The following is an 11139-nucleotide window of genomic DNA, read 5'->3' on the forward strand; positions in this document are numbered from 1 at the left end:
CTGGCCAAGCCTGAAGATGGCCCTTTCTCCTCCACAGATTAGAGTCAAACAGCCTATGTCAAACAGTCTGTGACACAGTCTACTTGACTGATATTGTAGACCCTGGATGGCACAGCCCCATGAGACAGTTACATTGTATCCCTCCCTGTTCCTTCCTGTGCATGCCCCATCACGAAACAATCAGGCTTCTGTCAGCCTAAGCCACGTAGCCATACAGCACTATTTGCCCCGCCTTCTCTTCCTGTTTGCCTTCCACTATAAATAAAGAGGGCGTGGTCCTCCAGGTGGCCATGAGCTCCCGACAAGCTATGGTTCCACCTGGTCCCAGCTTTCAAGCATAATCTTGGTGCGTATCCTTCTTTCTTGGTTTCTTCATCTTTTCACCTCCCACCACTCTCCCCGGCTTTGGGCCCTATGCTGTGGGAGTCGCGGCACTGATCAGGACAGACTTGAATTAGACTACAATCACGAGCATCCCCAAAGTTCCCATGGCTTAAAATAACAAAATCCCATTTACTTCCCATCTATACATCACCTCGCCAAGGGCTTCTTTGCAGGGTGACTTCTCAATATCCCGGCCACAGGAAGAGCTCCAACTCAAGCATTGCCTCTCACTCACCAGAAAGAAATTGAGAGCTCAGAGAAGTGTCAAATGGGCAGGAAGTTCCACATCAGGGCCACACACGGCCACTGACCCCCAGGCCCTTCCCGAGGAGGCTAAGCAATGCTCTCGGATTCGTGCCAGGAGTGAGCAGAACCAGAAATGCTTGGCAAACCGTATGATATTGGGTAAGCAATGGGGAAATATTCATAAAATGCCGCTCAGTGAGGAAAGCATGCGGCAAACACAATCCACTTTATCACCCCCCAGTACAGCTGGCTAATTGTGGATAAGTAATAGCGGACTGAAAATGATTGTTGTCTTAACAGATGACAGCGAAATTCCTCACAAAGCAGGTACTGGATTCACCAAAACTTTCGAGGTGGGGAAGGAAAACCTGTCCGGGAATGAGGAAAATAGGGGCAGCTGACGTGCTCCATTTAAGGAAGAGAGAAAAACTTGGGAGGAGGAAGCGCAATGAAAAGGGAACTGGGAGAGAAACCCCAGGGAGTCACCAAGCGCCACTGCACACTGCCCAAAACTTGGAGCTGTCTCCCGCGGGCCTCGCCAGCGTACGCTGCCTGGGCGCTGGACAGCTCGCTGCTGTGGGGCGGCGCCCTGAGCACTGCAGGAAGTGCAGCAGCAGCCCTGGTCTCTACTCACCTAGATACCAGGGGCACCTGTGACAACCAACCATGTTGTGACAACCAGAAATGTCCCCTGAGCAATAAAATCGACCTCCACTGAGAACTACCACGCACAAGGCTCTGAAATATTCTGTTTTAAATGCTGTGCTTTGACGATGTAAACTCATCCTCACTCCGTCTTCCCTAAGCCTTTAGGAGGTCTGCCGAGCACGCTCCGGTTTCTATGTGTTTGGTTTCTCTCGAGATCATCAAGGAAAGGGTAAATTCCACAGCCAGGGTCAGTGTAAGGCACAGAGTCAAAAGCAAGCATCCCCCAGAAGCCGGAAGTGACAACCGGAAGGACAGCCTTCCCCTGGGCTTGCAGGCCCGGGCAGTTCAGGTCAGCCTTCTAGAGACCTTTGTGTGTTTATCCCGAGTATGAAACAAAGGGTTGACTTACATCTCCAAGACTTAAAGGGGCAGGGAGAAGACGAATGGGTTTATAAATAGAGAAAATAGGAAGGACTAGAACAGCAGATATCAAGGCTGCCTCCCTTACTCGGGGAAGACAGGTTACCTGGGTGCCGCCTCCCCCAGCAAGCTCTGAAGGATGCCAGTGGCTCAGCCAGGTAGTGATTGGCTCAGGAGCAGTCCAATCATAGCAGAGCTCAGGGATCTGTTCAGAACCCTTGGGCACTGTTGCTCCTTGTCCCTGTGAAGATGGGTGGCCTTACCTGGCCTTGTGGCCAGAAGGAAAGCCAGCCAGAGAATGGAGCCAGCCAGTACACAGGAGACACTAGAGGAAAGCATTCCACTTTGTTGCTTGAGTTGGGTTTCCTGTTAGTTGGAGAAGCCCTTGATTGACGTATGAATGGATGTATATGATATACTAAATAGATGTGTATATAGTCACATACATGCATGAAGATCTAAAGAGGAAAACCTCAACAATTAAGTGATTTGGATTCCAGGAATGTGGACAACTTAAACTTCCCCTTTATAGAGCATTTCTAAATTTTCAGTAATAAACATGTGTTAGTCTTGCTAGCAGGGAGGGAGGGAGAAAAGGAGGGTGGGAGGGGACAAGGAAGGGACTGGTGAGTTTTCTAATGCCATGGATTTGCCGTGTGCCGCACTCTCCCTGTGGGCCTGACAGCGCCCACCCATTGCCTGGAGCCTTCCTGTGGGTGACCCCGTCCTTCACTACCACTCTGTCCCCACCTGAACTGCTGCCCCAAGGTGGCTGTGATCCTACTGGTGATCAATATGCTGCCCACCCCCCTCCCCATCTACCCACCCACCCCCACTGCCACCAACAACACTTCTATGTTTGCTCTGTATCAGTTCTGCAAAATAGTAGGAAGAGCAACAGCAACGCGAACTCTGTCTTCAGTGTTGGGCTTCCAACCTGATTTTACAATTTTATTCATGATGATGTCAGATGTTCCCACTCCACCAAGGAACTTCCATGAACTGGATTAATTCCGTGAATTAGATGAAACAAATCCAGGCATTACTGAAATGAACTGATCGCCTTTTTCAAACATCTGGTGACAGTGATGAAAACTGTTACCATTTACTGTGTGCAAAGGTCTTTCCCTGCCCATGGGGACCATTCATTAAGGCCCATAGCTTCATTTGCTTACATGCAAAGAAAATGCAGAGCTGAAAAGCAGCAAAGTGAATTTAGTGAAGCAGATACTTAGTCAAAGCAGCAAGTTAAATTTCACCGGGTCGTACATAGGACTCCTTCTCTCCAGCCATGTGCTCAGTCATATCTTGAGCATGATCTTCCCTTTGGTTTACAAGGCTGCGTGGTAATTCCAACTTGCTGAATTAAAAGAACAGAAGTTTTTCTCCCACAGTCTAAAGGCCAGAAATTTGAAGTCCTGGGGTCCACGGGGCTGTGCTCCCTCTGAAGACTTGGGAACAGACATGGATTGTTTCTTTCAGCTTCTGAGGGCTCTCAGCCTCCTTTACGGCCACATCTGTCACCTCTGCCCCCTCTTCCTGCAGCCTTCTCCCCTCTGTCTGTCCTAAGGATGCTTGTCGGATTTAGGGCCACCTAGATCATCCAGCGTGACCTCAGCTCAAGCTCCTCCAGTTAATCATACCCACAAAGACAGCTTTTCCGAACTGAGTCACATTCCCAGGTTTCAGGCTGCCTCTTTTTAAGGAACCGCCATCCAACCCACTGCACCACTTAACGGACCTGCAGACTTCGATGTTGACACTAATATTCCTAGGTCACCTTTGACAATTTTCATTCAACAGCACTTCGGATGTCAACCATCATGCCATGTCACTTACATTGTCATCATCGACTTTCTTAAAAAATAGAAATTCAGCACCTCATTTTTCATTAAATAGCCACTGAGTTTTTTTAACCTCCTCACTTACTAAAACATTTATTGTAAAACTTTAAAAAGCTATTAACCAGTGAAATGAAGCAACTCTGTGATGCGTGCCAGCCAGTGAGAAACAAGAGTAGGTGCACTGTGTGCTACTGAGGGGCTGCTCGGCCTCTTATTTCACTCACCCCTCACCTAAAATTTGCTTCATTCCCCCAGATGATGCACAAGCATGCATCTCCTAGGCTGCAGCACTGGCCATGGGACAACCAGCCCGCGAACCAAGAGCAGCCAGCAGGGCCAGCAGCATCAAAGGCCACTCTCGACCAGAAGGATGGAGCTGTCCTGGGCCGCAAGTCCCCCACTGCTCCTAGTTGTGTCAACGAGGGCCCTGCATGCTGTCCTTCCAAGGACGGTGTGAATAATGTTACATCTGAAGATAGTGGGGAAGGGAAGGGAACACGCACCGGGAAGGGAACAAGATTGTTTTTAAACCCTCTTTCCAAATGACTTGCATGTTAAGGTCAAAATTTCAATCACTACTAAACAGCCTTGGAAGGAGTTCTTGTTCCAATGACAGTTTTACCAATGATTGAGCTTCATTTAATGCAATTAGTAATAAAAATATTAGATTTAAAATTTTAAAATCAGGGCTGGGGTGCAGCTCAGTGAGAGAGCACTTGCCTGGGATGTGTGGGTTCAATCCCCAGCACCACTAAATAAATAAATAAGGCAATAAATAAATAGATGTAAAGATTAGGAAAGTTATGGACTTAATGTAAACGAGGCAAGGTAACAAATTTAAATTAGGACAATTCCAGGAAATCATGGGTTGGATCATCTTACCTTCTTATATGTTTTCCATCTCTGTATTTTAGCCTTTTCCAGAATATCAGCCATGCGTGGTGGTGTGCACCTGTAATCCCAGCACTCAGGAGGCTGAGGCAGGAGGATTGCCATGAGCTTGGGCCCAGCCTGCCCTAAACAGTGAGTTCAAATCCATCTTAGACTACATCGTCTCAAAAAATTAAATTAAATTAAATTTAAAAATACTAAAATATCATATAAGTGGTACCTTCTAGGAGGCAATCTGTTGAGTCTGACTTCTTTAACTTAGCATAATACATTCGAGATTCATCTATATTGTTGTGTATATCAACAGTTCATTATTTTTACTGTTGAGAATTTCAATTGTATGAATGTACCACAATTTGTCTATTTTAGTATATGTGCTACCAAAGCCAGCACCACACAATTTGTTTATTCATTCCCCATTAAAGGGCATTTGATTTAATTTTAACTTTTGGTGATTGTAAATACTACTTCTATAAATATTTATGTACAGGTTTTTATGAAGATATGTTTTCATTTCTCCAGTTAACATCTCAGTGTATAAGTGCTAGAATGTCTTATGTCTTTCAAGAAATTGGTCCATTTTACCTAAGTTGCTAAATTTTTTTTAAAGATGTTTGTAATATTTTCTTATATCCATTTTAATTTCTGTAGGGTCAGTAGTAATGCCCCTCTTTCATTCCTAATTTTGGAAATTTGTGTCTTTTCTCTTTATCTCAGTCAGGTTATCTAAAGATTTTTCTTTTTCTTTTTTCCTTAAACATTTTTCAAAGAACAACCTTTGGTTACATTGAGTTTCTCTTTCTTTTAAATTTCTGCTTTAATATCTTATTGTATTTGCTTGTTTTAGGTTTAGTTTTCTTTTTCTGGTTTTTGAAAGCAAAAACTCTCTTTCTAGTTACTATTTGCATGGTATATGAGTCTTCTATCCTTTTATTTTCAATTCATCTGTATCTTTGAACCTAAGATGTAGCTCGTAAGATGGCAGTTAGATATTAATTTTTATTCAATTTTTTATCCCATTGAATTTTTCCAGCTATCTCAACTCTGGTCTGGAGCTCTTCTAATTTTAACTTGCAATTATATTTTCAATTCTGAATTTTCATTTAATTCATTTTTATAATTTCTAACTGACATTCTTTATTTGACTCATTCTAATCATACTTCCTTTAATTCTTTAGCACATGCCTTGAAATCTTTGTGTTCTAAATCCAACTAATAGACTGGTAACACTAGCAGACAGTGTCTCATCATTGCTTTTCCCCCCTAAATAGTCATACTTTCCTGTTTCTTTGAAGATTTCAAAATTATTTTGTTAAAAATGGGACATTTTTGATAATCTATTGTAACAACTTCCAGTTCTGGCTTTCCTGTCCTGCAGGTTGTTGTTACTGTCTGGCAGGTGTTGCTGTTTGCTTGCTTATTGCCTTGATGATTTACCTAGACAGTATTGGTGAAGTTCGCTTCCCCAAAGTCTTCCACTCCTGATGTCTCTCCTGGCGCTCGCATAGTGTCACAGGAAGCCAGGGACTGGAGAGAGGTTGTGCTCCACTCCCTTGAGCAAGGAGCCGCCCATCCCCTGCAGATGGAGCTGCCTGTGAATGGAGGAGAGGATGGAGAAATGGAGCCGCTTGAAGTCCTCTGAGTTATAGCTTCCCCTTGGCCCGTGCGTCTCTTCCAGGTGTGGTCAGGATGGGGGCTTCTCGAGTCCCCTCCTGTGTCACTGTGCATTCGCCAGCCCCAGCCAGGAATGTGATTGTCCCAACTGGTACTGCAACCACAGACTGGAGTCAATGCCCTTAGTGACGTCGCCGGCCTCCATGCTGCCATGGGAGGTGAGCATTGCCACTAACCCAAACCCAGACCAAGGGAGCCCTTTGGTGGCAGGAGCTGTTCCTTTGTCGTCCCCGGGCCTGGAGCTGGGCATGGGGTGAGGTGGAGAGGAAGAAGAGCAGCCACGGGCCCCAACCCTTGGGCCCTGCTTCTTACCCTGCATTTAGCAGCTTATGGAGCATAAATGCCTCTCCGATTTGGTCAGTTTGTAAGGAAACAGGTGGTTCTTTTTCTCAACTTGGCCCTGCATAGAGTGGCTTTATAAGGACACAGTTTGCCATTCTTCACTCAGCCACAGCCAGAAGTGAGCCACTAACTTACTTTTGAAAGCTACATAAAGATTAACCCTTAAATCCTTAATTACATCCCCAATGGTTCTTATCTTTAATGTTATCATCCATTCTGTAAGATTGGGAGTATTGCGTACTATCGCTTTTATTGTTTTCCTTTAAATCAGTGTCTTATGTACTCGCTTTGATGCGCTGGCATAGCTCACAGAACACCATCCTGTTCACGTCCCATGTACGACAATGTACTTAAAAGTTGACAAACACATGATGCTTCCAAGTTTATGTGTCAGTTTGGAAAACAACTTTGTTCTCTTCAGATTGCTCACAGAGCTCCTCGTGAGTGTTATGAAATAAATATCCCTGTCATCATCTCAGTGGCCTCTGAGAGATTTGGTGAGAGTAACCTTTTACAGATTGTGAAGAAATCCTAACATTCAGAGCATATTCTCTACAGGCCCTAAAACCTGCCACTCGCTATGCTAGTGAGTAATTACAATAGTAATAAAGTCACAGTACAGTATGCAACTGTGATTTACACAGGTCTGGATGCTAGATATTCTATTCTGGATGCAAACTTTTATAATGTATACCACCCTTCTTTAACTTCTATAAGTCACCTATCTACCTACATTTATTTTTATCTATTCATCTACATATGAAATTAATTGAAGTCATTTATGGTGATAATCAAATTTCATGGCAACCCAGAAGATACCTGGATACATGCTAAATATCACAAAACTGAATGTGAGCATTATAGTATAATTGTTAACACTTCAACTTCTCAAGACATACTAATCCTATATCGGATAAAAGTGCTTTAAAGCAAAAAGCATCCTAGTTCTGGAGTTCCATATTTTCTAAAATGTCACAAAAGTGTGTATTTCCAAAAGTATTAGCTCTCTATTACACACTTGTTATTCAACATACTAAAGTCATTGTGCCTTACTTTCTATTTTCCACTCTGTTACAGCATAAATCAAATTGATTTGGTGTGGCCTAGTGGTAGCACCAATAATGTCCCCGAAAAAAAGTATTGAGGAAAGGCAAAAAGAAACATAAAGAGGTGACAGTTCTTCTTCTAAATCCATATGCAGTAATAAATATATCAATGCTACCTATGGATTGTATAGAAAAATTTAAAAGGCTTTTTATAAAATTCAGGTCTTAGTCTTCCAAACACATTTCATTAAGTGAACAGCTGTTTAAGATTAACCAAAATAGACCCTTACTGTATTTTAATACTTTGGTTTCCCCAAATCATCACATTGAAGGCTTCATTTAGGGTTTTTAAAAAATCAATTATGGGGAAAATTGGATAGGAGATACGACCTGTGGGAAGTTCCCAAGAAACTAAAGAATTGACTTGGAAGTCTAGGACAGCCAGCCCATGACATGACTGCCACAGAAGCCAGCAATGTGAATGGAAAATGCCAGGTCTATGTAGGAGAGATCAGAGTCCCACTGGGCTACATACCCCTGCCAGGCATGTGGGAAGATGGAACTGAGTTCCAGACACATAGCAGAGCCATCCACAGGAGGCCAACCAAAATGGCAGAAAGACAACTGGGTAAGGAAACTGGATGTGCTTCAAAGTCAAAGAAGTTACAAGGAGATTTGGGGGCAATCTTAGAATCCTTGGGGTGTGGTTGTGGTAGGTTCTGTGCCCGTGGCTCACCACCATCCAGGCTCTTCACCCTGGCCCCATCTTCCAATAACCAAAAAGATTTGTTTAGTCACCACAGGGCCTCTTGATCAAAGAAGAGGCCACCCAAGTGCCAGCCACAGAATCTCAATGGATCTAAACCACCCACAGTAATCGCATCCTCATGGCTGGGCCAGTTCTGGCAAAGGAGAAGTCAGATGGATGAGGGCTTGAGGAAAATTGTTTGCTTACCTTATAGAAAGGAAAGAATCGCCTGCTATTCCCCAGTTCTTTCTTTTTCCTGCTAAGGACACAGTGACCCAGTAGGCACGGCTAAGAGGTGACAAACATAAACACCAAAGTCAGCTCACCAAGAATGGCAGAGCAGAAAGATAAAAAGCACTTGTGCTCTTGAGCTGTGCCAGCCAGACATCACCCTGCCCTAACTTTGTGAGAAAAATAGGCTCCTCCTTCTTTAACCATTGTAGCTGTGTCTTCCATCCGATGCAGCCAAAACACTCCCAGTAGGCAGTTAGCATGGGAAGAAGGACACATCTGGCCCTCGGATACTCTTGAAGGAGAAACTGAAACCATGGAGTGAGACGTACAAGAAGAAAGATTTAGGATCGGTATCAGAAATTACTTCTAACAAATGGAGTTTCTGGAGCAATAGGTCACCTCTGGAGGCAAGAACCCCCAGCCCAGCAGGAGGTGGTCGGCCACCTGTGAAGGGCACCATGGAAGGAATTTGTGCGTGAATTCAGAGTTCCAAAGTCTCCTTCAGCTCTAGTTACCATGCCACTCCCCTCTATTTGGAAAGGCCACTACTGGCGGTTCCGAGTTGTGCATGTGAAAGCTGACTTTGAAAGAGTGACGGGTGACTACTCATTACCCTAGATGGTGAGGGACTGAGAACTGCATCACCTTGATAGTAACATCTCAATATTTGGAGATACACAGATTCTGTTCCAAGTGTCCACGTTGGTATTGTGTTGGACCAATCTTCGTGTCTTGGTTCATTGCCACAGGTTGGATTTAAAGACTGCAGTACGTTTGTTTTTTCTGTTTAAATACCCATTCTGAGAGCAAAGCTTCACGCTGAATGAGTCGCCTCATTTCTGGCTGGGGATGGCAGAGGAGCTCACCTTCTGTGTGGCATCTTCTCAGCACCCCAGCTGTCCCGTACCTCCCGAACTGGGCTCTGAAGGGCCCCTTAGTCCGCCCCACGAGGAGCACCCTCTCCCGAGCACCTGGCCCGGTCCTGCATGTGCTTGGCAGGGAGGACAGAGCCTTTCGTGACCACACTCTGGCTACTCGAGGCTCACTCCTGGGGCCTCGCTGCAGATGAATCTTACACGAAGTTTGAATACAACAGTAATTCAGTGGGACAGTGAGAAAATTAGGCACAAATTTACGCTTTTGACCACATTTCTGCCCTCACATCGCACACCGTTCATTAAGCTCCAGCTGCGAAAAAGCGGTTCCTCACAGAGCCTCAAGAGCAACTGAAGTAGAAAGCACAGGAGGCCAAGTGGGAAGAGGGATGCAGCGGGTGGTGCTTTTTGTTCGTCTGCAACTCTCGGCTCACGTCAGGACTGACATCATCCCTCCCATTTTAGAGATGAGAAAGCTGAAGCTCAGAGACTCACAGGCAATTACCGCTTATAGGCAGGGTGCAGAGTGCCCTGGCGAGAGAGAAGCAGGTCCACTGTCCCTTAGCCGAAGCCCTCAGGAGCCCCTGCATGTAGGAATTTCTCAGATTCTAGAGGGATAAGGTCGTGCATACAAGTTTAGTAACCAACACCCACGCCGCAGTCTGTGCATCCATCTGTCATCCAACACGTTAATGTATCACTCAATACAGAGCCAGCAGTGTTCATCATACTGAGGGAAACAAAGCGAATAGAAGGCTTCAAGCTCAGGCTTTACAGCCAAAGAAGTGATGTAAACTCTTTCCACTTTCAGAGCTTTATGGATTTCAGGAGTCCAGAGAAGGAACCATGGGTCAGGTCCAGCCATAGAAAGCCCATCTGTTTGGCTTGGAGCATCGAATCAAGGGAGCTTTCCCAAAAGAAGTCACCCTTTTGCCAGACCTTGAAAAATCAGCAGGATTTCAAACACCAGAGAAGTAATATACATCTAGAAGATGAAGGGAACGAGACACAAACAAAGGAGGCACTGTAGGTTATCAAAAATGACGTTTGCCACACTCCTAAAAGAGATTGAACACTGGAAGTCCTGAGTTCTGGGGAGCCCCGGGCCCTGTGTTCTTGGTTGATGCGAGTCTCAGTCAGCAGAACCCAGGGCTGCGGTTTGGTCTGCACTACCAGCAGGAGCCCACAGGGGAGCTGGACAGAGCCCAGCTGGGTGTCAGGTACACAGTCCCCAGACCTGGCCCTGGCCCCTCTTGGTTGTGACCTCTAGAGTCCCACCCAGAGCCCACAGATGAGATCATGAGCATTTCAAGAGGAGAATGTGGAAAGAGAAAAATGTAGGTCATTTTTTCTGTAAAAATAACTCATTCTTGGTCAATAGACTTTGGTTTTGAATAACACTAATAGGAATTATTTGAGCAGCTTTTTGTTGATGGCCATTATTCAAAAGTCTCAAGGAAAGTCAGAAAATCCATCCCAACAAGTGAAATTTTCAGTCAAAAACGGAATGCTTGTGAGCATCCAGATGTTTAGTGTCCTGCAGCCTCAGCCTCAATGCTGATCACTTGGAATTAGGCTCATGGTATGAGTCAATGCTTTTAAAGCATGTCACACACAAAAATGTAAAGCTGGATTTAATATTGCAACATGATAAAAGCCAAATCCAGATAACAGTTTCTCCAGAAGAAGCAAACAGGCCCCAATAACTTGGCTAACACGTATCTAGTCATGAGGATTATATTAATTACCGCCTAGTGGCCTTGCCCTTTGTTAATAGGACATTGCCT

At 44.8% G+C, this 11139-nt stretch overlaps 2 long non-coding RNA genes across 2 annotated transcripts in view; one reads left to right on the top strand and one right to left on the bottom strand.

Annotated features, from left to right (window-relative positions):
- The window catches only part of LOC147830149 (uncharacterized), a 95358-nt gene extending 86759 nt beyond the window's left edge, over window positions 1-8599 (bottom strand). Inside the window, exons 1-3 of the long non-coding RNA XR_015444379.1 lie at window positions 8451-8599; window positions 5871-6025; window positions 4425-4558 (exon numbers count right to left, since the gene is read on the bottom strand). This is a non-coding gene — a long non-coding RNA (uncharacterized LOC147830149). The remainder of the gene's footprint in view (window positions 1-4424; window positions 4559-5870; window positions 6026-8450) is intronic.
- Window positions 289-1566, top strand: LOC110350830 (uncharacterized). The gene is made up of 3 exons (XR_002397719.2): window positions 289-346; window positions 558-789; window positions 931-1566. It is a non-coding gene; the product is annotated as an uncharacterized LOC110350830 (long non-coding RNA).
- Window positions 8600-11139: the final 2540 nt, after the last annotated feature.

This window comes from Heterocephalus glaber, unplaced genomic scaffold, assembly GCF_053883595.1.
Source record: "Heterocephalus glaber isolate CG9 unplaced genomic scaffold, H.glaber_assembly_v1.0 deba00000331, whole genome shotgun sequence".
NCBI classification, from domain to species: Eukaryota; Metazoa; Chordata; class Mammalia; order Rodentia; family Bathyergidae; genus Heterocephalus; species Heterocephalus glaber.